A 27787-nucleotide genomic window follows, 5' to 3' on the forward strand; every position below is an offset into this window, starting at 1 on the left:
TTACAACTCTATCCAAAACCAGTGCTAACACATTACAACTCTATCCAAAACCAGTGCTAACACATTACAACTCTATCCAAAACCAGTGCTACCTGAGGCTTTCAAAGCCATAACGTATTTAAGAGCAATAATATTACTGGTGGTCCTTTTTGTTGCTCTGAAGTTTTTTGAATACATCAAGCTAAATACACTGACTGGCCAAAATGTATTAAATTATACAGTAACTACCAAACACCCAATAGTACTGAAACTGAATCATCTACAAGCTCTGCTGAATCTCATACAAATCTTTTTCTGGTGTGTTATACTGATTATACAGTAACAGCAGTAGAGGTGACATTTAGATATGGACAGTCATTTTGTAAATATGTGAAAAAAAAGCAAGCATAGGGCACTTCATATTTCAATATTTGTTTTCTTTTCAGAGAAAGTAATTAAGGGCTCTTTTTCATGTTTGTGGCAGTGCACCAGCGATCCACTAAGTGGTGATATTGTACAAGTGAAACCAATACAGTTTCCTTCTGCTCCACTTCAACAGAGGCATCAGGTAACAGGGGTCTTTGTAGTGAACAGCCCCAGGCATTTTTTAATGTAATGTGAAATAATGAAAACTATCAACTATTCTGCACTGTTTCTGAGGCCCTTAATGAGACTCAGAAAATACAAACACATTGTTGTATTACTTACTTCATTTCAGACCCATAACAAAGTGGTCTTAAAGACACTATAAAATGGACATTGTGGTAAAGGAGGGGAGGTTCCTGGCTGTGCCAAGTTGCCCATCTTCACTGGGGATTCCACAGGGAGCATTGGCTGTGGCGCTGGTTGAGGGAGGCAAAATTAGCAGGGACTGTTTCTGTTTCTCCTCGCTCCTCTACAGCGGCCCCTACTGGCCACGCACCTGGTGAGCTCAATCGGACTCCACGGTAATTTTGCATACATTTAGAAGTTGTCCCAAGCTTTTACCATGGTTATACAGTTCATTTACCTTAGTTTGCCATGCTTTGCCATACCTTTTTGTGCTTTACAATGCTTACCTATGCTTTACCATGTTTTCACTATGCTCTGTTGCACTTTGCTCTGGTTTTACTATGGGGACACTTCTATAAGGGTCCTTGTCCTTGCTGATTTGGAGGATGCCCACTGACCTTCAGTTCTCCTGAGCTGTTGTGGTAAGTTGCTGCAGTGAGGGAGTGTAAATTGACATTCTAAATCAGGGAGGGAATAATATATAAACACAGTGGCACTGAAAGGGTTACAGTAAGGTGAGACTATGCCTGTCCTTTCTCATTCCCATGCACCTCATTCTCATTCCCTTGCTCCTCTCCTGAAGTCTGCAGCTCCCTTTCCCTGAACTTTATAAAACTGTCTTGATTTCCTGGTAAGGGAAAACAATCCAAGTTTAATTGTGGTGAATGTCTCCTCCATGCCTTGGCAGCAGGAAGGGATGGCTATAAATCTCGCGCTGATGTGAACATGGACGCCAGCCTGCCGCTCTCCTGGCAGACTAATGGAGATAGCAGACCTCACTGCTGGGGCTCAATTGCAGGTAAGCAACTGCAGTCTGGAAATGTGCTGCTGAACCCCTGACTCAGCTCTGTGCTGCACTGCTTACAAGAGACACGTTGAGGAGACCAAGTGAAATAAAATGATGTAATGTTTTGCTAGCACCCAGACTGATCTACTCCCTCATCCCCTAAAAGAAAGGGTGCTCCCTCCAGTCCAGGGCAGGCTTGAGGCATGGAGACTGAACTGCTCCCTCCCTCACCCCCCTAAGAGAAAGGGTGCTCCCTCCAGTCCAGGGCAGGCTTGAGGCATGGAGACTGAACTGCTCCCTCCCTCACCCCCCTAAGAGAAAGGGTGCTCCCTCCAGTCCAGGGCAGGCTTGAGGCATATAGACACCTTTCACAATCCTTAATTGACAAATAAACAGAGCTGCCTTTGCAGGCCTTACTTGCGTGCACTCGGTTATACTTGATCATTTTCTGAACAGTGTGGGAATGAGAAGACATTCAGCCCATTTAAGGGTTGGGTCAGTTCGGACAACCTGGGTTTGGATATTTGAGTGGATTGATTAACTTTACTGCTTTGTAAAGATGAGTTGAAAGCATTACATCATTTTAAAGCTGTTTCTTCTTCACAGTCTCTCTCTCTCTCAGTAATGCCAAGGCACAAAGCTGTTTCCCTCATGACCCCATCTTGTCTCTTAATCTGGTTTCCTGATGATATCAAATAAAAGCCCACCAGCACAGCAGGTCTGGAGCAAGTCTCCCGCTCTGAGTGACTCCCCTGGGTCATGAAGTCTGGCATTCAGGCCCTGGGTCTCTCTGAGCTGTAGTGAGACTCTTACTACTAGTGTGCAAGTGCCAAGCGGGGACTTTCTTTTATGACATTCACAATCACCACTAAATCATTCACCGGTTCCTGCATTGGCACAACTTAAAGTTACTGGAATCTCGGTTATATTAACTCAGGGTGAAGTACTTTTTTTAAACTAGGCCACTGTAAAATGTTTCTATAGAATTGAGGACCAATCAGTGGCAATTAACTTTCCCATTGAAAGATTTAAAAGATATTTGGAAGCATATTTTCTTTCACCCGCTGACATTTTCTTACTACTGTTTGTCTCAAATGTGCAGTTTTGAAAGAACCAAGTTGTTGTAAGCATGTATTTATTTTAAATCCCAGTGTGTGGCACCACACGAGGCTAACAAAACCTCTGCTTGACATGCTTTGACCCAGAAGACACTGCTAAGGTGAGATGACCCAGGAAGAGTAACAGATTCCTTGTAAAAAGAGAACTTTCTTTAACCTAAAGTGGTACCAGATATCATGTTTTAACATGACAATGTTTGCTGTAACGTGTTTTTTTCAAAACTGCTGCTTTGAGCCCTATGTAGCTAACAGAGGTGCACAGTGGATACGATGCAAATAATTATTTTCTTAGCTGCAATTAAGGCAATAGTGTACACCACTTGGACTTTCCCTTTTAAATATTTCTTTTGAAAGAGTTTTTTTACTTTTTTCAAATTAAACTTTTGAGCTTAAATAGCCTGATTCATGCTTTTGACGTTCTCCTTTGTTTCCAGTTCCAGTTGCTCTGGATTAATATATGAGGCGCCGTTTAATGACACAGCTTGTGCCAGGTGCATTCTTTAACTGACCAGGGCATTCTACACAATACTGATCCAGCTCCGTGCTGCTGTCAGAGCAATCCAAGCTGCTGAAATACTGCAGAGCCTTGTGGCTCGTATTCAGTCTGGATGGAAGGAAGGATAGTTGAATAAGAGGGCAAGAAAGTTCAAATTACATTTTCATAGTTTTTTTTATGATTTGCAGTCATTCAGTGGTTCTTATTGCAGTTACTCAAATAATGGGTTTCTTGTTTCAGATTTCATAGTCTGTGTTCAGGTGCTTTCACCTGAGTCTGGCAGCTGCTCTTGTTCTGGTTTCCTGCCATTGATACTTGGCTAGATCAGCCGAGTGTATTTATAGATACAAGAGCCAGCACCATCTAGTGATCTGCCACTCTGGATCTAATTTGCTTTTGTTTAGACCTAGCCTGCATTACATGTGTCTGGCAGGCAACTAGAACAGAGGTTCTGAACTCACCTCAACACAGACACTAAACTCAGTATTTCAGTAATTGCAATACGAACCTCTCAGTGTGATTGCAAACATCATCAAAATGACAGGGGCAGTAAAAATCAGAAACAACACTTTATTAACAATTTATTGTATCATGCAAATGACCCTGATATTATCTATGGTTATATATAACAGCTGCATCTCCCTGTTGCAGACAAGCTTGTCACAATGGGCAAGACTGTACATCTGACATGTTTTATTAGACAGCTAATGTGGGGACTTGGTTGGTTTGCTATTGTGTTTTTCTGCTTAGCTTTTCATTTGCCAAGCTTACTAGTTCTAGTTTAAATTGCTCTGCAAAAGACTAAAGGGTAGTTTTCTGAAGTGAGGTGGGGAGCATATCTGTGTTGTGCAGTGTGTCACTCCAGGCTTCAGTGCACAGTGTGTCACTCCAGGCTTTAGTGCACAGCGTGGCAGCTACAGGCATTAGTGCACAGCGTGTCACTCCAGGCTTCAGTGCACAGCGTGGCAGCTACAGGCTTCAGTGCACAGCGTGGCAGCTACAGGCATTAGTGCACAGCGTGTCACTCCAGGCTTCAGTGCACAGTGTGTCACTCCAGGCTTTAGTGCACAGCGTGGCAGCTACAGGCATTAGTGCACAGCGTGTCACTCCAGGCTTCAGTGCACAGCGTGGCAGCTACAGGCTTCAGTGCACAGCGTGGCAGCTACAGGCTTCAGTGCTCAGCGTGTCACTCCAGGCTTCAGTGCACAGCGTGGCAGCTACAGGCTTCAGTGCACAGCGTGGCAGCTACAGGCTTCAGTGCACAGCGTGTCACTCCAGGCTTCAGTGCTCAGCGTGGCAGCTACAGGCTTCAGTGCACAGCGTGGCAGCTACAGGCTTCAGTGCACAGCGTGGCAGCTACAGGCTTCAGTGCTCAGCGTGTCACTCCAGGCTTCAGTGCACAGCGTGGCAGCTACAGGCTTCAGTGCACAGCGTGGCAGCTACAGGCTTCAGTGCACAGCGTGTCACTCCAGGCTTCAGTGCTCAGCGTGTCACTCCAGGCTTCAGTGCACAGCGTGTCACTCCAGGCTTCAGTGCTCAGCGTGTCACTCCAGGCTTCAGTGCACAGTGCGGGGCAACGCTAATATTCTTCCCCACAAGCAGCCTTGAGGATGGCAGATAATGATCCAAGCAGAAACACAGAGCACACACAATGGGATATGAACCAGAACAAGTGTGACAGACTGTGACAGTCAGTTTTGATGATACCAAAGTCATTGTATTTATCTTGCTCTTAATTGTATTATTACTTGTACTGTGATTCTTGAAATGTATTTGTTTACGACTGTAAGTCGCCCTGGATAAGGGCGTCTGCTAAGAAATAAACAATGATAATGATCAAAATTCAGTTTGATATTTGTGAAACTGATCTAGACTGCTACTCTTTATCAAGAGACGAATAGGTTCAAAATAAAACTGAATAAAACAGATTCTGAAGAAACATTCTTTAAATGACTCATTAAATATTTGTGCCTCTGGCCTATAATCAAACCCATCTGTGTGATATTGCAGATATATTTCGTCTCTGTGGTTTGGAATGGGAGGGAGATGTGAATCTGGGAAAGCAATCTTTGCTCAAGGTTAGCTTCCATCAGTCTGTGAAGACAGCAGTGAGCGCAGAGACCCCTGACAATGCAGACGGGGTGTCTGTGAAACTCATTGTCTCAATTCAGTTGAACCCGTGTCTGAGTCCAACCAGCATCCAGCAGGGTTTCAGGTGCAGCTCGTTAAGCACATGCAAACAGGGCCGGGTTAACTTTTTGTGGGCCCCCATTTTTTCCCTTTGTAATAGGGGGTTTGGGGAACTGATGTAAAAGACTGAAGATCGAGACAGAAGTTGTCTTGACACGCACGCAGGCACGCAGGCACGCAGGGTGTATTTACAAGATTTACAAGTTTGAGTTGCAGATGCAGGTGGCTGCCATTAGGGTACCAGCAATGGTAGTCCTAGTGCAGAAGGTCATGCAAAAAGTGTACACACAATAAATTAATACAAAACACCAGCTTTGTGTTGCTCCCACTAAAAGAGAAACTTCACACTTTCTCACCCTTAACATTTTTCATATGAACCATCTGGGCTTGAATTTTGAGTGTAGGACACCCAAAACACACACATTATATATATATATATATATATTCTAAACATGCGTAATGCGTGTGTATAATACTGGTAGACTAAATATGAATGGCATTATATATCTGACTAAAAGTTTTAGAGCAAATATTTAGCTGACTAAACTATAAAAATGCAACATCACAATCCAACCACGTGCAGAGAGTTTCAACACGATGGGTAGACCTGTTGGAAAAAGAGAGCCCCATTTTCAAGAAATATTAAGTTATTTATCAAACGGGAAATACCCAGATACACTTAATGGGAACAGTGGAGGGAAGGGTAATTTTCAGAGACAATGCCAGCATACACAGAAAAAACAACAAAGGTGAGCCACAAAATACACATTCCATCGTTCTGTACTGGAGTTACACTTTAGTATAAACTTAGTTAAACAAGATAACATATTCAAAACATGTTGTATTGCAAAAACATTTGTAATCCCTCGAGAATAATTGTTTTTGGAGCAAAATAACTTAAACCAGTATGCTTGAAAGAAGGTCATCCATTAGCCATAGATTCCAGTTTTCTGTGTGTATGTGTAGTCTGTGTGTGTCAGTGTGTGTGTTTCCGGATGCAGTGTTTTTTTTTCTTTAATGTGTATATAGTTCATTTTGGTAATTTGTATGTTTTGTTTGCTCTGTATTGCAACGCTCAGTATTTTGATATACAGTACGTTTGTACAGTTAGTTTCTATTAGTCAATTGTTATTTTGGTTAATTCAGTTAGCTTCAGCTAAATAAACGTTTGGGGAAAATACAAATCTAATACCATAACTAAGAAGCGATGTAACTGCTTTGAACTTAATGCACTGTAGAGTGTTGCGAGCGGAAGTGTTTTGAAAGCACAGTGTGTACTTTTGATCGTAGATGTAGGGAGGGGGAATAGCAAAAAAGGACCTTTTGCATATAAAAAAAGTCAATGTTGTTGAAGCGGACACCCTGGGATCCTTCAAGAAGCTGCTTGATGAGATTCTGGGATCAACAAGCTACTAACAACCAAACGAGCAAGATGGGCCGAATGGGGCCTCCTCCTCGTTTTGTAAACTTGCAAAAATCCCGTGGTAAGCTTGTATAAAGGCGGGGTCAGCCTGGTCTGTACTTCTCATTCCTCCTCTTGGCTTGGGATCGGCTCACATCTCACATGAACGAGGCAGCCGAGTCAGGCCTGTTTATGATGAAGATTCTGAAACTGTAGAAGCAAAAAAAACATTCCATAACCTACAGCTATAGCCAAAAGTTTTGCATCACCTCAATTTTAGGATTGAGACAAAATTTAAAAAAAAAAAAAAAAAATAGGAACATAATTTTGTCCTTTTTTTTTTTTTATCGTCATGTAATTAAGTCCACCGAAAGCTATAGTGCAGTATTTCATCTTAGATTTTGAAATGTCACATTTTTCAATTTTTCAGTTTAAGTATATGGAAAACTACAAAGCAGTATTTTATTCAATATGTTAACGTAACATTATTCAGTAGGTTTCATTCGACTTTATGAAGCACAATTAGTTTATTCTATAGGGTGATGCTAAACTTTTGGCCACAGCTGTACTGTTCCAAGTATCCCATTGGCAATACAGATTTTGCTTTTATTTTGCACATTTGGCTTTTTTTATTTTATCTACCCAATGTAGAATTTCCTATTACTTTCGTTGAGCACAGCAATTCCCCAAACAGCTCAGTAGACCTGAAGGTCAGTAGGTATCTCCCAATCCCATGACTTCTTATGCTCTCAGACTTGGGATTTACCAGCTAAGGCCAGCCCTTCAGCTCTCTACTGGAGCTCACCAGGCACCTGGTTAGTAGGGTCCCCTGGAGCATGATGAGGAGAAACAGTCCCTGATGGTTTTGCCTCCCTAACCTCAGAAAATCCTGCAACTTCGCACAGCCAGGAGGTGAACCTGCGCTGCCCTGACTGTATCACTCCCCTGCACACCACACAGCTGTGCTTTAACCAGGTGAGCCTGCGCTGCCCTGACTGTATCACTCCCCTGCACACCACACAGCTGTGCTTTAACCAGGTGAGCCTGCGCTGCCCTGACTGTATCACTCCCCTGCACACCACACAGCTGTGCTTAACCAGGTGAACCTGCGCTGCCCTGACTGTATCACTCCCCTGCACACCACACAGCTGTGCTTAACCAGGTGAACCTGCGCTGCCCTGACTGTATCACTCCCCTGCACACCACACAGCTGTGCTTTAACCAGGTGAACCTGTGCTGCCCTGACTATCACTCCCCTGCACACCACACAGCTGTGCTTAACCAGGTGAACCTGCGCTGCCCTGACTGTATCACTCCCCTGCACACCACACAGCTGTGCTTTAACCAGGTGAGCCTCTCTGCAACCCACATTGAGTTTTTTGGTTTTTTTACATTGCATTGTTAAAATATTGCCATTACACTGCATCAATAGTGAAATGGGAGGTACTTTGAAAGATAAATAATTCCATTAAGTAAAATAATCTTTTATGTTATGTGATTGTAAAATGCTTAAATAAAGACTATCAAGGCACAATGAGCTTAAGCAATGGGAGCCAAAGCTTTTATTACACAGCCATTTGAAATTGTATTCTAGAAACAGGGATCAAGTTCCCAGTGATGGATGGTCAGCCGGAGAGATTTCATCAGTAATCTAAAAAGCAGAGCTGGATTCAATTCAGGAAGTCATCCCATTGCTCTAGTACAGAGCTGGACTCGATTCAGAAAGTCATCCCACTGCTCTAGTACAGATCTGTGCAGAGAACCGAGAGCTCAAGCTGTTCATGATATTTGTGTTCCTGCCTGGACCCCTGCAGTATTAGACACACATGCCTTTACCTTTGCTGTGTCCCGTCTTCTCTGTATCGCAGCAGTAATATTTTTTTCAATAGAATCCTGAATGTTTTGGTTTGTTTATCCACACATCATAGGTAAATCTAGTAGGGAATTACTTTTTTTTTTTACTCAGGAGCCTTCATCAGGAGAGATTTTTTCTTCTAATTCTCACTGTGTATAGTACTGAGCTGTACTATAAAAACAGGCAAAAATAGCCTGGATCCTAAATAACACAAGTTTACTATAAATTCTGACTTGAAATTCCGATTTAATGTTTTTCAAAGTGTCCTGTTTCTCTGTTCATTCCACATCCATTCATCCTCTTATTCTCCGGGGGAACCCTGCTCCGATTAAGTTGCATGTTGGACTAGCAAAAATAAATAAACGGGTCACTCTGACGTCAAAAGCAGATTGAGAAGTTGTGCAGTTTAATGGGAGTGTAATTAACCACATGGCTTTTAATTGCCGTCACGGCACGTGTCAGAGCTATTTATAGCCACTACTCTTTCAAAAGCTTTTGGACGGATATAGAGACCCCTTCACCCCGCCTCATGGAAGTGTTTTAAATGAGAAGCTGTGCTTCAGCTAGAATGCTGGGTGGATTCAGAACTGATTCACAACCTTACATTTTTGTATTTAGGAATAAGGAGAGGGCACTGGTCTGAATTAGAGGCTCTCATTGATAATTATACTGACAGTTTATACCTCCCAGTGCCTCATATATACAGCTATGGCCAAACGTTTTGCATCGCCCATCAGAATGAACTAATTTTACTTCATAAAGTAAAATAAAACCTGCTGAATTATGTTACGTTAACATATTGAATTACATACCGCTTTGTAGTTTTCATATACTTAACGAAAAACTGAAATTACAAAAATTGACATTTCTAACATGAAATATTGTACTACTATTATGGCTTCCGGTAGACTTTTGTGATATCATTTTGTAGTTTTTTCGATTACATGATGTTAATAAAAGATCAAAATTCTGTTCATATGGTTTATATGTATATATTTTTTATTGTCTCAATACTGAAATTGTAGGTGATGCAAAGCTTTCTAGTTCTGGTATGCAATTTGTTCCCTTTTCGGGATCATAAAACTGACAATTTTACAAAATGAGTTCATAGTTCTATATATATGATTACGGTATATGCGCTATGCAGTTTTATAATTGTATAACATTTTAGCATCTTTTAAAGTGTGGTCCTGTATGTATTCTCCTTGTTTAGACTGACTTCACCTGAAAACATCATGTTAGTGAGGGCTCTCTTACACACAACATGGGCCAACCATAAATTAAACACATTGTGAATGATCAAATTCTGAAATAACTAGGCAGCTCTCCAAACAATGTGGTTTTTCTAACATTTCTAACATGAAAACAGTGGCTGGCTGTGAAGAAATCCGCACTTGTTCTATGAGGTGTTTCTTACTGACATATTGCTTCCATTCGCTAGTGAGAGCTCTGAAGGGGGACAGGCTCAGGGCTCCACTCTGGTGTTCCAGCACTATAAGAAAACCACAGGGGTGACTTTATAATGGATGTGATGATTGAAACAGAAAATTATACAAAGAGAATCTAAACAAGAAAGTTAACACAACTGTATCATTCCCAATACCATACCAGGCTAGGAAGGAAGGAAGGAAACTTTTTTTTTTTTTTTTACCAAGACTGAAAAGTACTGCAAACACCTATGTTTAATAGCACAGTGCTGCTTATTGTGAGGTTCTTAAGGAACCACAGGAAGATACCAGCAACTTCAGCAATAGCTTTAACTTTCTAAAGAATAGTACAAATCAATACATCAAAAACCAACAAACAACCAATTAAGATCTTCAGCAGCGTGGTAAAGGGGCAAGGGATAATTTTGCGAATGCTGACAGTAGCCAAGGAACAAACATTTACAGTCTTGGGGAGCCCTTGCTTAAAACCTTACATGGAAAAGCACTGAAATGCGTTTGCAGTGTGAAATATTCAGGGTTACCTCAGCCATCGTGTTTGCAGTGTGAAATATTCAGGGTTACCTCAGCCAACGTGTTTGCAGTGTGAAATATTCAGGGTTACCTCAGCCAACGTGTTTGCAATGTGAAATATTCAGGGTTACCTCAGCCATCGTGTTTGCAGTGTGAAATATTCAGGGTTACCTCAGCCATCGTGTTTGCAGTGTGAAATATTCAGGGTTACCTCAGCCCTCGTGTTTGCAGTGTGAAATATTCAGGGTTACCTCAGCCAACGTGTTTGCAGTGTGAAATATTCAGGGTTACCTCAGCCATCGTGTTTGCAATGTGAAATATTCAGGGTTACCTCAGCCATCGTGTTTGCAATGTGAAATATTCAGGGTTACCTCAGCCATCGTGTTTGCAATGTGAAATATTCAGGGTTACCTCAGCCATCGTGTTTGCAGTGTGAAATATTCAGGGTTACCTCAGCCCTCGTGTTTGCAGTGTGAAATATTCAGGGTTACCTCAGCCATCGTGTTTGCAATGTGAAATATTCAGGGTTACCTCAGCCATCGTGTTTGCAGTGTGAAATATTCAGGGTTACCTCAGCCATCGTGTTTGCAGTGTGAAATATTCAGGGTTACCTCAGCCATCGTGTTTGCAGTGTGAAATATTCAGGGTTACCTCAGCCAACGTGTTTGCAGTGTGAAATATTCAGGGTTACCTCAGCCAACGTGTTTGCAGTGTGAAATATTCAGGGTTACCTCAGCCAACGTGTTTGCAGTGTGAAATATTCAGGGTTACCTCAGCCAACGTGTTTGCAGTGTGAAATATTCAGGGTTACCTCAGCCATCGTGTTTGCAGTGTGAAATATTCAGGGTTACCTCAGCCATCGTGTTTGCAGTGTGAAATATTCAGGGTTACCTCAGCCAACGTGTTTGCAGTGTGAAATATTCAGGGTTACCTCAGCCCTCGTGTTTGCAGTGTGAAATATTCAGGGTTACCTCAGCCAACGTGTTTGCAGTGTGAAATATTCAGGGTTACCTCAGCCATCGTGTTTGCAGTGTGAAATATTCAGGGTTACCTCAGCCATCGTGTTTGCAGTGTGAAATATTCAGGGTTACCTCAGCCATCGTGTTTGCAGTGTGAAATATTCAGGGTTACCTCAGCCAACGTGTTTGCAATGTGAAATATTCAGGGTTACCTCAGCCAACGTGTTTGCAGTGTGAAATATTCAGGGTTACCTCAGCCATCGTGTTTGCAGTGTGAAATATTCAGGGTTACCTCAGCCAACGTGTTTGCAGTGTGAAATATTCAGGGTTACCTCAGCCATCGTGTTTGCAATGTGAAATATTCAGGGTTACCTCAGCCATCGTGTTTGCAGTGTGAAATATTCAGGGTTACCTCAGCCATCGTGTTTGCAGTGTGAAATATTCAGGGTTACCTCGGCCAACGTGTTTGCAGTGTGAAATATTCAGGGTTACCTCGGCCATCGTGTTTGCAATGTGAAATATTCAGGGTTACCTCAGCCATCGTGTTTGCAATGTGAAATATTCAGGGTTACCTCAGCCATCGTGTTTGCAGTGTGAAATATTCAGGGTTACCTCAGCCAACGTGTTTGCAGTGTGAAATATTCAGGGTTACCTCAGCCCTCGTGTTTGCAGTGTGAAATATTCAGGGTTACCTCAGCCAACGTGTTTGCAATGTGAAATATTCAGGGTTACCTCAGCCCTCGTGTTTGCAGTGTGAAATATTCAGGGTTACCTCAGCCCTCGTGTTTGCAGTGTGAAATATCACGGGTTACCTCATCCATCGTGTTTGCAATGTGAAATATTCAGGGCTACCTCAGCCAACGTGTTTGCAGTGTGAAATATTCAGGGTTACCTCAGCCCTCGTGTTTGCAATGTGAAATATTCAGGGTTACCTCAGCCCTCGTGTTTGCAGTGTGAAATATTCAGGGTTACCTCAGCCCTCGTGTTTGCAGTGTGAAATATCACGGGTTACCTCATCCATCGTGTTTGCAATGTGAAATATTCAGGGCTACCTCAGCCAACGTGTTTGCAGTGTGAAATATTCAGGGTTACCTCAGCCATCGTGTTTGCAATGTGAAATATTCAGGGTTACCTCAGCCATCGTGTTTGCAATGTGAAATATTCAGGGTTACCTCAGCCAACGTGTTTGCAATGTGAAATATTCAGGGTTACCTCAGCCAACGTGTTTGCAATGTGAAATATTCAGGGTTACCTCAGCCAACGTGTTTGCAATGTGAAATATTCAGGGTTACCTCAGCCATCGTGTTTGCAGTGTGAAATATTTAGGGTTACCTCAGCCAACGTGTTTGCAGTGTGAAATATTCAGGGTTACCTCAGCCAACGTGTTTGCAGTGTGAAATATTCAGGGTTACCTCAGCCAACGTGTTTGCAATGTGAAATATTCAGGGTTACCTCAGCCAACGTGTTTGCAATGTGAAATATTCAGGGTTACCTCAGCCATCGTGTTTGCAGTGTGAAATATTCAGGGTTACCTCAGCCATCGTGTTTGCAGTGTGAAATATTTAGGGTTACCTCAGCCAACGTGTTTGCAGTGTGAAATATTCAGGGTTACCTGAGCCATCGTGTTTGCAGTGTGAAATATTCAGGGTTACCTCAGCCATCGTGTTTGCAGTGTGAAATATTCAGGGTCACCTCAGCCAACGTGTTTGCAATGTGAAATATCCCGGGTTACGTCAGCGTAGTATTTTCATGTGGCCCTGATGTCAAACTGTTTATCTTATGTGTCCAATAGATCAAGCGCAGTCAAACAATCGGCCTCACCACAGTCTTTGAATGGAACAAAGCTGTACATTCGGGTTAAGCTTCTCTGCCTCAACTCGACACAGTGGCACCAGAAAGTGTACACGGTGCATCATTTCTAACTTAAACTGTGTTTCAGTGGTCGGTTTGGGAAATCTAGTTTGTGCTGCTTGAAATCATGTTATTCATGTTATTCACAATGACACAACACCTGGACTCTGCTCTCTCATTGTTTTCTATGGGAGTCAGCTGTTTTCTTATTGCTCAGTAAAGCATTGCTGACATTAATTCTTGGTACTTTTTCTAAAACCACCGCTTCACATAGACCTTGAGCCCTGCTCTCAACATTTCAGTGGACCACAATGATTATTCCAGAGGCAAATAAATAAAAAGGCTTGCTGTTTATGCTCCATACTCCTTCAGAATGAATCAGGAGTTGCAATGCTATTATCCCTTGATGATACAGTAGTGACAGTGACTACCTCGCTTACTTCTACAGGGATTCCAAGTTTAACTTATAAGTTAATATCCCTGTAGCCTCAAAAGAGCACTCAGACATGTCCGCTCGTCTGGTGTAACCATGAATCTGTCCTCCGGAAACAATTTCCCCCAGTGAATGTACGAAATACATCAGTAATAAATGCTACATACTGTAGAGCAAATGTTTTATTTCTAAACAAGAAGAGCAACACATTATTAAAACGTCTCTCTATGTTTTATTACAGGTCTATTTAAATACCCAAACCCACCTCAAAACCAATGATCCCACCAGGGAGGATCTTGTTTAGGTTTCTGATTTTCTACATGACTCATGTTTGTGGTGTGCATTCCATATCCATTCCATGTAATAAAATGTTCAAGATGTTTTTCTCAGGAGGGGCAAACGCACCCTTGAATTAAACTCCTTCCAGCACTACTAATGAGATAGCATTCGAGTCCAGCAATCCCAGCTGTGTGAATCACACACTCATTACAGGAGCGTCTCGTGATCCCTGAAGCTTGTTGCGTTCAATCCAGTCTTCGGACTCAACCCTTAATTGAGGTTACAAAGGTTTGTAAAGGTCTGCCAAGCTCAGCAAAGGATCATTCATCATTTAATCACTTGAAATATATTTCTACAAATAAAATATTTTGTTTTTCTAATGCAGAAAGATTAGATTTAGACATTTTTTATTGCATGGAGATACCTTGCTTGATTATATTTTTGTACAGAAAATACAATAATTTTACAATCTATTCATGCAGTGGTAACCCAAGTGCTACCATTAGAATTCCCATTAAATCCTATATGTAGCAACCACACACTTTCTGTTAAGAATGCGATCTTGTGCATAAATGAAGAAATTCTAAACATACAATTCCTTACAGTACTGGTAAGATAAATCTCAACGAGAACATTTTCTTCTAGTGACTTCAGTCAAGCTGCAGTAGCTAGATTCCAAAATAGACAATTACACAACATCTAATTTTATTTGCTTTCTAGTGTTTTCTTTATTTTGTTAATGTTTTGTGTTATTTTTTTTTTTAAAGGGAGTAATTAAGTCCTGTAACAATCAAAATAGTTTATGCCAGAAAATCTGTAAGAAAATGGTGCAGCTTTGCTTTGGATTGCTATTGTCGATACGTTGTGCATACAGAACAACATTAAGACACCCACCGTGCAGGTATCGCAAAGTCCCTAAACAATATGTTAAAATAAATTACTTATGCACCGCATAAAACCGAGCTGATGTTGCCAGTGCTTGCTAGTTTAGTACCAGTTTTAAATTTAAAGCATTTTCATTTCAGCTTTATTGTTAAAGTTTTCACACGTGGCAATACTGTCCTGCAGTTACGAAATGATATTGTGATCTTTCCACTGTATTATGTTAGTGGACCATAGCTGTTTTAAAACTGAGTTAATGTCTATCGTTGAAGTGTACTGCAGCTAGTAATCCTTTCCAATTACTAGTGTCTTTCAATTAAGGGCCATATAAGAACGATAAATACTGTAACTCATTTTTAGAAGGGCTTCTTTGTTCTCTAAGTTGCTGCAGTTACATTGTAGATGCTATAATGAGTTACTGTAAACGAGATACTGTTTTAGCAGACAAATTTCGATGTTTTTTAAATTAAAAGTAGAAATACAAAACTGTGGCATTTCTTTGTGAACGTGCTAAATAAAAAACGTCAATTCAAAAACTCTCAAAATCTATCGAGGTAAGAGATCTGCCGAATTTAATATCAGCCAGAATGTCTCATTATACACTATTTGCCTTACATAGACATGTCCCTTTATCAGTAGAATCAGTTTATTTTAAAAGTATTACTAACACTAGGTCACACTGCCTCCCACCCTGTCTGACAACTTGCCAACACTGCTTCTCTCCCAATCTTTCAAATCTAACTACTGTGCTTTGGTACACTGCCTACCTTACTGTCCCTCCCAGCCCCTCAGCTCACTTAGACTCCAAACTAAGCACTAGACCACACTGCTCCCCCTCCCAGTCACTCAGCTCTAACTATAATTCTACAAGGCTGTTTCCTCCCAGCCCCTTATTTCTAACAGCTAGACTAGGCAACACTACCTCCCTCTCAGTCCCTCAGAACAAATCACTGGGCCTTACTGCCTCCCTCCCAGTCCCTGAGCTCTAACCCCCATACAGACCACACTTTCTCTCCTCTTTCCCCCTTCCTCCCCAGTCCCTCCATTCTAAGCCCTAGTGCCTGCACTGTGTTATGCTTACTGCCACAGTTGTCTAGATAAAGTTGGGGAGTGTTTCCAGTGGCCAGTCTGCTCTGATAAGTCTGATGGGGAGAGTGCTGTGAAAGCTGTATTGTTTGACATCACCCAGACCCCTGTTTAGATTGCAATGCATGCTGGTTAACTCCTGCTTTTTATTGTCTCGCTCCTCCATGCTTCAGAGATTTCAGCGCACTGGAGTAATGACTGGAATTCACCTGGGAATTAAGCAATGAGTTTCAGGAATTTCAAACTATATTCCCTTTGGTTCCCATTGCAAACAAGCAAGCATCTAAATACACGACAAAGTGTACATTATGCATACATTATACACACCACCCGCCTGCAGGGGTTGGCAACCTTTTTGTGCAAGAGAGCCAAATTGAATGGAAATTTAGAGCAGGGGTCTACAAAGAGCCAACCATAAACACACAATGATGTACTTCAAAGTGCAAAAAAATAAATATATTTAAATTGCTTATTGTACTTAAAGTGCGTATCTTAATGTGACTTCTGCTGCTACGTCGTTTCTTTGAAGTCCGGCTCATAGCTGGTCAAGATTAGCTTCATGCAAGCATTCAGGCTTTCTTCTGTTAATCTTGAGCACACATTGTTTTTGATGTGATTCAAGTGGGAGAATGCCTGTTCAGACATATAGGTGGAGAGCAAAACTGACATTCTGCATTGTGCCGTATGTAAGTGGAAGTTCATTCCAAGTTTGCAGAAAGAGGTTATCTTCACGCTACAGTTTCTTCAAATTAGTCAATTTGTGCAGTTTTGCTAGTTCTGCATGTTGCCGGACAAAGCTTTACAGATTTGAATTGAGTGTAAAACTATTCAACCCAAATGTCTGACTCCTTGAAGTCTGCAACTTCCAGCTCCAAATCTCCGATTGAGACGCCTGGAATCCTTGTCAAGTCCAGTGCTTCCACACAAGCTACATGGGGACGAATCATAAACTTGAACAAAGTGCTGTCTGTGAAGGTCCGCAAAACGAGACTTGAACGACATCGGCAGATCAGATTTCGATTCAAAAGCAAAAACTGCCTGCTGTAGAGACATGGCAATGTTTCCATTCCCATGAAGTTTAACACTGAGGTGATTCAAATGACCTGCGATGTCCACAAGATGATAAGACTTGAGAAGCCGGTCACAGTCTGAAGGTTCAGGATGTGGAACACCTTTCATTTCTAGGAATGGCTTTACTTCTTTAAGCAGGCAGCAAGGCAAGCTAAAACTTTGCCACGGGACAGTCAACATACATTGTTGTGCATCAAAAATCCTGGATACTCGCAATCCACTTCCACCAGCAGGGACTGGAATTGACGGTGATTGAGGGCTCGGCAAGAATCCAATTGACAAGACTCACTACCAATGCCATTACAGCATGGCGAAGTTCTACACCACACGACGGGGCACAAAATGCATCCTGGTGCGGAATACAGTGAAAGCTTAAAATGGGATGTTTCTGCTGCTCTACAAAAAAGCAACACATCCCTTGTGTTTCCCCATCATGCTGGGTACACCATCACTACATACTGAAACCAGCTTCCCTAACTGGATCTGCTTCTCGCTAACAAACTCAAGCAGAGTTTTAAATACGTGTAACAGGGTGATATTACATACATCGGTCATCACTGAATCGGACACAGAGCAGTGGATGATGACATGACGCACAGGCTCACAGATTTAATAACAACACAGGGTACCGACAATGGTAATCCTCATGCTGGATTTAATAAAAAAAAAAAAGCTAAAAATAAGTTTGCCACATAAGAAAGTTTACAAACTTTGTTAAGGTGAGCTCTAGTCCTACCAAAAGGAATGTCCCGTTCCAGGAACCTACTACACTACGCAAACCCTCTCGATACTAATTGGGATCAGCATACCCTAAACTGACCTACTTCTGGGCTCCCGGAGTCCCGGCATCTTCACGGCGACTCCAGCCTCTTCAAACAGCCTCGGCTGGGCAACGCCTTCACGAGCACAGTCTCGGAGTGGAAGGGTTTCGTGTAGTAATTCTCTCAATGGAGCAGACGCTCTCCTCCTCGATGTCAACACAGCAAGCTTTCGCTCAATGCCCGTCTGTATGGCAGTGGCCTCGAGCTGTGGCGCAGATGCCTTTTGAGCTCCTCGCATTCTCCCCAGGCACGCCCCCCAGCCATCAACTCAGCACCGGGCGAGCCTACCTGCTCAATGAGTCGCCTAGCAACACGTCTCCTGTTGCGCACACCAGTTGCTTCCATGAAGTCACACATGCACGCAAGAACCAGCAACAGGGTACTATATTAAAAAATATTTGCTTGTACGAGTAAAGTCCAGTAAGAGCACGTAGTAAGTATGACAAATGGGTGAGAATTAGTTCAAATAAGAGCAATTACAAAAACATGAATACAGATACCTGTATTAAGAGCAGCAGTAGAATACAGCAAGGTATGGAGCAGTTCAGTGCAAGTACAAGCTGATGCCAGTACTGGTACAATTGGGTACCATATAGTCCAGTATAGGCGAGAGTTGTGAGGTTTACAGATGCTGTCTGAACAGGTGTGTCTTGAGGAGGCGCCGGAAGGTGGTCAGGGACTGAGCAGTCCTGATATCCATGGGTAGGTCGTTCCACCACTGAGGGGCAAGGGTGGAGAAAGAGTGGGCTCTGGAAGCAGAGAAGTGGATGGGGGGGTACAGCTTATCTGCCAGTGGTGGACGAGGTGTAGGGAGAAATTATGTTCTGGAGATAGGAGGGAGCAGAAAGGTCGAGACAGCTGGGCAAGTATAAGAGATTTGAATTGGATGCGAGTAGCGATAGGGAGCAAGTACAGAGAGTGGAGCAGGGGTGTAGTGTGGGAGAAATGAGGAAGGGAAAAGACAAGGTGAGCATCAGAGTTTTGGATAAGCTGGAGAATACATACTTGTGCAACATTACAGACATCCATTGACTCATCAAAAGCAAACAAAAAATATCTAGCATAATGTATATTTTCTATTCGCTGCTTGTCAACCTGATCTGTCATTTTCACAGCTCGATCATGAACTGTTTTGCAGATAACAGCATATCTTGTATTTGCTGCAAGATTTTGTCTTTTGTTGGGGAATTCTTCAAATAGCTCTTTGGCTATATTAAGCACACAGCTCTTCACATATTTGGCTTCAGTGAAAGGCTTACCTTTGCGAACGATCTCTAAAGAGCCTGAAAAACTTGCTGAATTCAAACATCCACCTTTATTTGACCATGCTATTAGTTTACTTTGCCACGCTTTCATTTTTCTTTGCCGCTCCTCGTAAGCCTTTTTCCACGCCTCACCTTCTGGGTATTTCGCTGCAAATGCAGCATGTTTGGTCATGAGATGACGTTGTTTTGTTATAAGCCAGTCGTTCACTACATATGAGACAAAATGGAAATCCTCACTTCTCCACAAATTTGTACATATCAGTCCATTCAAGCTCAAAAGAACGCTATTCCTCATCTGACTTCGTTCTTTTTGCTATTTTTTAGATGAAACTAAAAAGCTCTGCACTACACTTCGAAACTGAAAAAATGCAGTGAAACAGGGTTACAGAGTGTGACTCGTGTGCATATTGCTTGTTGACAAATCTCTCGACCAATCAAAATACGATGAAACAGACTCCAGTACAAGCACCAATAAGAGCAGTGGGTAGGTGGTTGTAAAAAATAAATAAATAACTAAATATATAAAACAAGATGTCACATCCCACGTTGGTCATGTTTAATAAATATATATATATATATATACATATATATACAGTATATATTTGTGTGTATTTGTGAATGACTTAGAGACTCTTGAAGAGCCTGGTATGGCTCATGAGCCATAGGTTGCTGACCCCTTCGCTATAGAATGAACTAATTTTCCTTCATAAAGTCGAATGAAACCTGCTGAATAATGTTATGTTAACATATTGAATTACACACCGCTTTGTAGTTTTCCCATATACTTAACAGAAAAACTGACATTGAAAAATGTGAAATTTTCAAAATCTAACATGAAATACTACTATTATGGCTTCTGGTAGACTTTTGCGATATCATAATTCAGATCTTTTAATTTAATCTTTTATTTATGTTCATATAGTGTTGTTTTTTTTTTTTTTTTTTTTTAATTGTCTCAATCCTGAAATTGTAGGTGATGCAAAACTTTTGGCCAAAGCTGTGTGTGCATTTCAAGCATTTCTTTTGACATTTCCCAAATTTTCCCAAACAATGTCCCAACCCTTCTGTAAGAGGAATGATGTATTATTATTATTACTATTATTATTATTATTATTATTATTATTGTTGTTGTTGTTTTTGTAGTTTGTGTTAATCACGTACACCTTATGTGAAATTCTCTTCTGATGTTTCATGTCTCGGATGTATTTATTTGTAGATTCGTTTACATCCCTTTTCAGTGCTGCTTGAAACAGCAAATAACCTGTGACAATGAGGATCTCTATTAAAAAAGCACAGTGGGACCCTCTGGCCTTGTCCTATCCTGGTTCAAATCTTATCTTTCTGATAGGTTTCAGTTCATCTGTTGGGGAGGTAAAATCTGCATTATCGGAAGTTGTCTGTGGTGCTCCACAGGGCTCCATTCTAGATCCCTTGTTGTTTTCATTATATATGCTACTGTTAGGTCACATTATCCGCAGACACAGAGTGAACTTCCATTGCTACGCTAATGATACCCAGCTGTATTTGTCCCTAAAGCCAGGAGTTTAGCTACTTGCCTTACAGATATCCAGCATCGGATGCCACAGAATTTTCTAAAAGGAAATGTGGGATTACATGAGCTCGAACCTTGCAGTCGCTCATCAAAACTTAAGAAATTAAGAGTTTGGGAGTCATCTTTGATCCTGATCTATCATTTGAGACTCATATTAGGGAAGTTACTAAAGTATCTTTTTACCATTTGAGAGATATAGCCAAACTTAGACCAGTTATTTCCTTATCTGATGCTGAGAGACTAATGCATGCCTTTGTTTCATCTAGAATTGATTATTGTAATGCACTTTTTTCTGGTGTCCCAAAACATGTGGTATCCCGCTTGTAGTTTGTTCAGAATACTGCTGCTAGAATTTTGACTAAAACTAGGAAAGGGGAACATATTACCCCTGTTTTGGCCTATTTACACTGGCTCCCTGTGCAGTATAGAATTTATTTTAATATTTTGCTGTTAACGTACAAGGCCCTGAATGGATTAGCACCTAGTTATTTGCAGGAGTTACTGACCCCGTATCTTCCAAACTGCACTCTGAGATCACAGGATGTGGGGCTGCTGGTTATTCCTAGGGTCAACAAAAGCAACACGGGAGGTAGGCTTTTTTCTTGTAGAGTTCTGAAATTATGGAATGCTCTGACTTTGTTTATCAGGGAAGCTGGGGCAAGTTACAGTTTTCAAGTCAAGACTAAAAACGCACTTTTATAAAATGGCTTTCTTATTTATTTATTTCTTAGCAGACGCCCTTATCCAGGGCGACTTACAATTGTTATAAGATATCTCATTATTTTTACATACAATTACATTATTTTTTTACACACAATTACCCATTTATACTGTTGGGTTTTTATTGGAGCAATCTAGGTAAAGTACCTTGCTCAAGGGTACAGCAGCAGTGTCCTCTACCTGGGATTGAACCCACAACCCTCTGGTCAAGAGGCCAGAGCCCTAACCACTACTCCACACTGCTGTCATGTATTCCACAGCCACATCACCACGGTTCTCGTTTTTCATTTCAAATGACCTCATAGCCATCATATAATCAGTATATGGCACTCCTGGGTGTGTGTGGTACTATGAAATCTTGGCTATCTATTCAACTGGGAGGGGTATAAATACCTATGTGATCTAAAGGGGGAGGGGCTACCCTGACACATCCAGTTCTGTTTTATAATACTCTGAGAGTATGGAAGTGGTGAATGAGCTGCTGTTCTCAGGTAAGACCCTGGGGGGTTTGTTTGTTTCCTCTTGTTGTATCTTGGGGGGCAGAACCATGCAAACTGTTGTTGGTTAATGTTGCATAATCAGAGAACAGGAATGGAATGAAAAGTCTAGCAGTTTAAACATTCTACAATCTGGCTGTAGAAGAACACTCAAGTTCACAAAGCATTATATTAGAGGAGCTCTAGACTATCCACCTGAGAATACATTGTTTTTGTTTGGAGCTAAATATAATCAAGTTCATTGTGCTGTACACAGTATTCCCATCCAGAAGTGTTCAGATATGTGTAGTAGCCCTGCTGTGCACTTTAAGGTGTCGGAGAGCTGCAGATATTTCCACAGCAGAACCCCTGGGATCCAGGCTTGTTTCCATTGAGGAAATACAAACATGTTGTCATTTTCTCATGTATTTATTTCCTGTAGTTTTAATTACTTACTTGGGAAAGGAAGTTCCTATTATAGTAGTTGTGATATCTAATATTAGTGTCTAATATTAAACAATTGTGGCAATGTGCCCGCCCCTGTGTGTATTTTTGTGTTTTATGTTGTATGTTGCGTGTGTTCATGTTGGTGTATTGTAGTTGGTACACGGGATATAATGTGGGTAATGAGCACGTGTATTTAAAATGTATAATTGTATTTAGGCACGGGGAATCACTTCACGTGCTTTTTAAGTATGTAATAGTATGTGAGCACGGGGTTGCACAGAATTAGTTCACGTGCTGGGATTCAAGTGAATAATTAATTAGTAATTGAATCCCGGCACACCAGTATATATAGATGCACGTTTTACTCACTCGGGGGTTTTTGGGTGTTCGGTCAGTAGAGAATGGGAGAGAGAAGGAGAGTAAAAGAAACTAAAATAAACTAAAGAATAATTTTTGTTTTGACTCACCATGTTTGTCTGTTAGTCCACTGATCGTTTAAGTGTTAGTCTGTTTTGTTTGTCTCTTTATTTTGGCCGCAAGTGTCGTGTGCTGTTTGTTTAAAACCTTTTTATTTCGTTCATTATTAAACGCGATTCACATTTCACTTCGCAGTACTGTGTGTTTCTTCCGGGTCTGACGTCACCACTACAGCCTGCTTGTCACAACAATATATTGAATTCTGTTTAAAACTATTTCCAACACATAACTTCAAACTGTACCCACTATCCCAGAAAAATGTCCCCGATGATTTTCCTTCCCTAAACCTCCTGACCTGCATGACTGCCCCTGCACACCACACGGCCGTGCCTTTGCCAGGGGAGACATTGGGGACCCCTGCACTCCCCTGACTGTACCACTCACCCTGCACACCACACGGCCGTGCCTTTACCAGGGGAGACCTTGGAGACCCCTGCGCTCCCCTGACTGTACCACTCCCCCTGCACACCACACGGCCGTGCCTTTACCAGGGGAGACCTTGGAGACCCCTGCGCTCCCCTGACTGTACAACTCCCCCTGCACACCACACGGCCGTGCCTTTACCACGTCATCTCACCCACATTAAAAAAGGTAAAAGAGGATTGAACTGTTGATCACATAGTCCTTGCAAGGTGAATGGGGGTCAGGCAGGGTTACGAGAGTGTCTTCATTAACACATGTATTGTGTTTCACGTCAGGCTAAGCTCATTTGTCAGGCACCGAGAGAGAGAGAGAAACATCTATCTAAAAATATCAAGCAGTGAGAAGTGCAGCCCCCACAGGATGAGAGACACATTCTCACAGAGTCAGGGACCCCGCTGACCCCCAGCTTCCTGCGTTGTTAGTTTGGATCACTATGTAGGGTCATGGGAAACACGGAGGGCAGAGGCTGTGTATAGAAATGATGTGCTCTGGAAACATTTACAAGCAGCACAACGACTCAACACAGCCTGGGGCTCACAGTCACCCAGAGGAGCTGCTCCCTGTGACAACTCACTGGAACAACCACATATAAATAGAATGTGTGCACATCTGTATCTAGAACTACTTCTATATAGAGGATATTCCATGAATGTTCATAGTCCTGAAGTTATTCCATGAATGCAGATAGTACTGTAACACACAAACCTCTAAAGGGTTGTTTATTCTCTTGAGTGAAGTGAACACAGCCCACTATGAATATTTATGGAGTATTATTTTTAGATAAGGAAAATATATAGAAAAGAATGTATGTTTAAATGTAACAACTGAATTCTCAGAATTACTTTCTTTAGTTCAAGATCTGCTTAGCAACGCAATGGCATAAGAAGGAACAGTGTGATTCGAAAGAATGCAAGGCAGATTCTAAAATGAGATCCGGTAAAGTTATTTGGTGCTACAGTGTTAAAATTCATCTATTTTTAAAATCATTCTGAATGTTAACATGAATAAATAGTATTTGAAAAAATCAAACCAAAATGTAAATATTTTTCTTAAATCAACAGAAAACCGAGACATTCAATGAGGAAGAAGAGCACAAAACACGGTCTGCAGAAGGTCCTGGTTACAATACCTTGTTTAACATTAACGCATGCTTCAAGTAGTGCTAACCAGTGCGAAAATCCATTTTACCCCTTTTTGGTTCAAGCAACATGATCACAGACCCCCGTTAAAGGAGTGTTACCCAAAGCTTTAGAAAACATTCTCATTCCTCGTATTTACACAACTAACCCCACTGGCCCCCTGGTTTGTGCTAAATAATTGTTCTTTGCATATGTGGTTTAAAGATTAAAAAAGAAAGATCTTTCAAAAACTGCACTTCCTGTGCAGTGTTACAAGGATTAGGATCCTACCTGAGCCTTAAACTGCTGTCCTATGCATCCCATTATGATCTATGTGTGGTCCTAGGTCCTATTACTTGTAACACAGGAAGGAAGTGAATGGGGGAAGAGAAAACAGCTTCCATCCATCAGTTTGTATGTTTTTGATAAAAAGTTTGGGTCTCACTTGCAGATCCTTTGTGCTCTCATGGGGTTACGGTAACATATTGAATTATATACTGCTTTTAGATAAAATATCTAAATTATGCTAATATAGTTTTAAGGTTAAGAAGATTGGTAACATTCTCCTGAACAGTAAGGATGTGGCATAATAGGTAGAAAAACATAACCCTGATAAACTGTCTTCCATCCCTTACTGTCCATGTTAGAACATGAGAAGAACATACGAACATGTATGATCAAGAGGAGACCATTCAGCACATCAGTGCTCATCTGGTTCCAAGTAGCTGATCTCAGAACTTTGTCAAGTTGGATCTTGCAGGATCACAGTGATTCTGCCTCAACAACATGGCTAGGTAACCCATTCCATCCCCTCACCACTCTCTCAATTTTCTGTGTGTTTGGATCTGTTTAATTCAGTTTTGTAACCCTTTTTAGATTCATTTTACCCATGTTTGTTTTTTATCCATTTTGTAATGCATTGGAATGTCACCTCCCAGTTACAACCCACTTACCGACCAGAGGACTGAACAAAGGGAGACCTCGGTCAAGCCAATCGTCTCCATTCACCCGCCGAGCTCCTGACCCCTGGAGGCTGGGCCAGCCTGGGAAGTCTCAACCTAGATTCCTGCGGCTCCTGACCAGTAGAGGTCGCTGTCAGAGCTGAACAATTAACCCAAATGCAGCACCCTTTGTGGATCCGCAACCAAGCTCAGCAACTTGGTGCAAAAAGGATCTGAACCACGCTTGCATGACTAGTGGAGATTCTTGGGATCCTAAAACAGCATTTAATTTACTATTATGTTTTAATTGGAGCTCTTCTGGTTTATCTGATGCCATTGTTTGTTTAGCTCTTATTTCAAGTCTTTAGTGAAGGGCTGTTTGTTGTCAACAAATGCAGACAGGATCATCTGGTGTTCTTAAATTCAAAGAAAATTGCCTCAAGAAAAACAAGCGAAGGAAAGCAATGGGGTGCCATGAAACAGACTTCGTTATCATAACCTCAAAGTTTGAGTTGTGTGGACTGAGACACAGGTGCTCCCCCCATACCCTCAGCTCCAGCTCTGTATCACAACAACTTGTACTGTAGAGCCAAACTATAGCTCTAGAACACATGCACAGGAGAAATATATAAAGCCGCTCCTGTGTCCCAGGAAAGACCCCCCAATGCCCCCAATACTCTTCCACACTATGATCTCCATTACGCTGATAACACTCTCCAATCATGTCAATTATGAGCTCTTTTCTATTCATTGTTTTTTTTACAGCTCCCATGCTGTTTCTTAAAATACTTTCACATGATGATAAAGACTCCCCCAGGGGCCTTGTGAGTTTTTTCTTGCAGTTTATTTAATGTATTACTCCTTCATTTTAAAGAAATGCTGGAGAGCTCAGATGGTTTATGAACTTTAAGGACAGTTCTAAGGAATGTTTTCTTTGTATATCATACTGCAGCTCATTTTTATTCATCTGTTTTAGAGACGTTTATGCATTGGAGCAGTTTAGCTGTTTAAGAAGGGTTTTAAACAGTCTTGTCTGTTGATTAATGTTCATTATATGTATTCGAGATTTTCAAATAATTCAGCAAAGCGGTGCTTCAGGCAGGGAACTCACTTTTATGCTGGATTAAAATTATAAACATCAAGCATATTAAGAGCCTCCATTACCAGAACATTTGTCAGTCAATGGCTCGTATCTCATTAGTTATTCGATAAACATGTCCAGTGATCAGCTAGAAAGGGCTTTATATCTTTCCTCAATCTATTCGCCCCTGCTGTGTGTCAGTTTGCCTCCTCCCCAGCCTCTGCCTGCTCCCTACAGTCCAGCCTCTCCACGATCAGCAAGCTAAATGATGGGCAGGGGAACCTCGAAGGGTGAGGCCAAAGATGTAACGGAAATGTATATAACGTAGTATTTGTCTTGTCTAAGCTTTAATAAATATTGTTCTTTCTATCGCATGAGTTTTCCTGACTGAAATTATTTTATTAAGTGCATGCTCTAAGTGACAAATAATACTAAGGGCTTGAATAATCACCCTTGGATAATCAGCTTGGATTTTAGAGGATTTTACAACACCTTTGAATCCCCCTGGATTGCATCAATCAATTATTTTTAAGGGAAATCCCAGGATAACCACTGCTAGGCAGAGCCGATGCAAGAATTGTTGCCACCCTAGGCAAACTAAATTTTGAAGTCCTCACTCAATATATATATATATATATATAGATATATAGATATATAGATATAGAGATATAGAGATATAGATATATAGATATATAGATATAGATATAGATATAGATAGATATATATATAGATATAGATATAGATATAGATATATAGATAGATATATATATATAGATATATATATATATATATATATATATATATATATATATATATATATATATATATATATATATATAGATCTATTGTAATGAACCGCTGTGTTGGAAGTGAAACAAGACTCCGGGAGACCAGATTGGATTCCAAAGTTGCTCATTTTAATTACTGCACTAAATAAAATAAAATAACAGCGAATCCCTGTTTGGGCCGGGGTTCACACCAAATCAATAAATAAAAATAACTCCCTCTCTGATCTTCCTCTCACTTTCCTCTTCTCTTTCTTTCCTCCAACACTCGCTCTGTTCTTCCGACTCACTCTGGGCTCTTTCACTGCTTCACAGATAGATCTCTTTCAGCCTTTAGCTCTGTCCTTCACAGCCTCGGGGGAGGGAGCACGCCCCGCCCACCACACGCACACAAATATACACACTTATATAATATAATCGTGCACAGCAAATCCTCCGGTACCTTTTTCTATAGGCAGATGCTTGACTTAAGAATTAACTTTAAATAATTAAAGAATCTTTACTGATGTGTTATGAAAATGCTTAAATGGCACACAACCGCTCTAATTTCAGTGCCCGATCTCT

At 41.3% G+C, this 27787-nt stretch overlaps 1 long non-coding RNA gene across 1 annotated transcript; it reads left to right on the top strand.

Annotated features, from left to right (window-relative positions):
* The first annotated feature begins 1444 nt into the window (after positions 1–1444).
* On the top strand, positions 1445–25657 carry LOC131722805 (uncharacterized). The gene is made up of 3 exons (XR_009320040.1): positions 1445–1549; positions 25064–25210; positions 25355–25657. It is a non-coding gene; the product is annotated as an uncharacterized LOC131722805 (long non-coding RNA).
* The last annotated feature ends 2130 nt before the right edge of the window (positions 25658–27787 follow it).

Source organism: Acipenser ruthenus, chromosome 51, assembly GCF_902713425.1.
Source record: "Acipenser ruthenus chromosome 51, fAciRut3.2 maternal haplotype, whole genome shotgun sequence".
NCBI lineage: Eukaryota > Metazoa > Chordata > Actinopteri > Acipenseriformes > Acipenseridae > Acipenser > Acipenser ruthenus.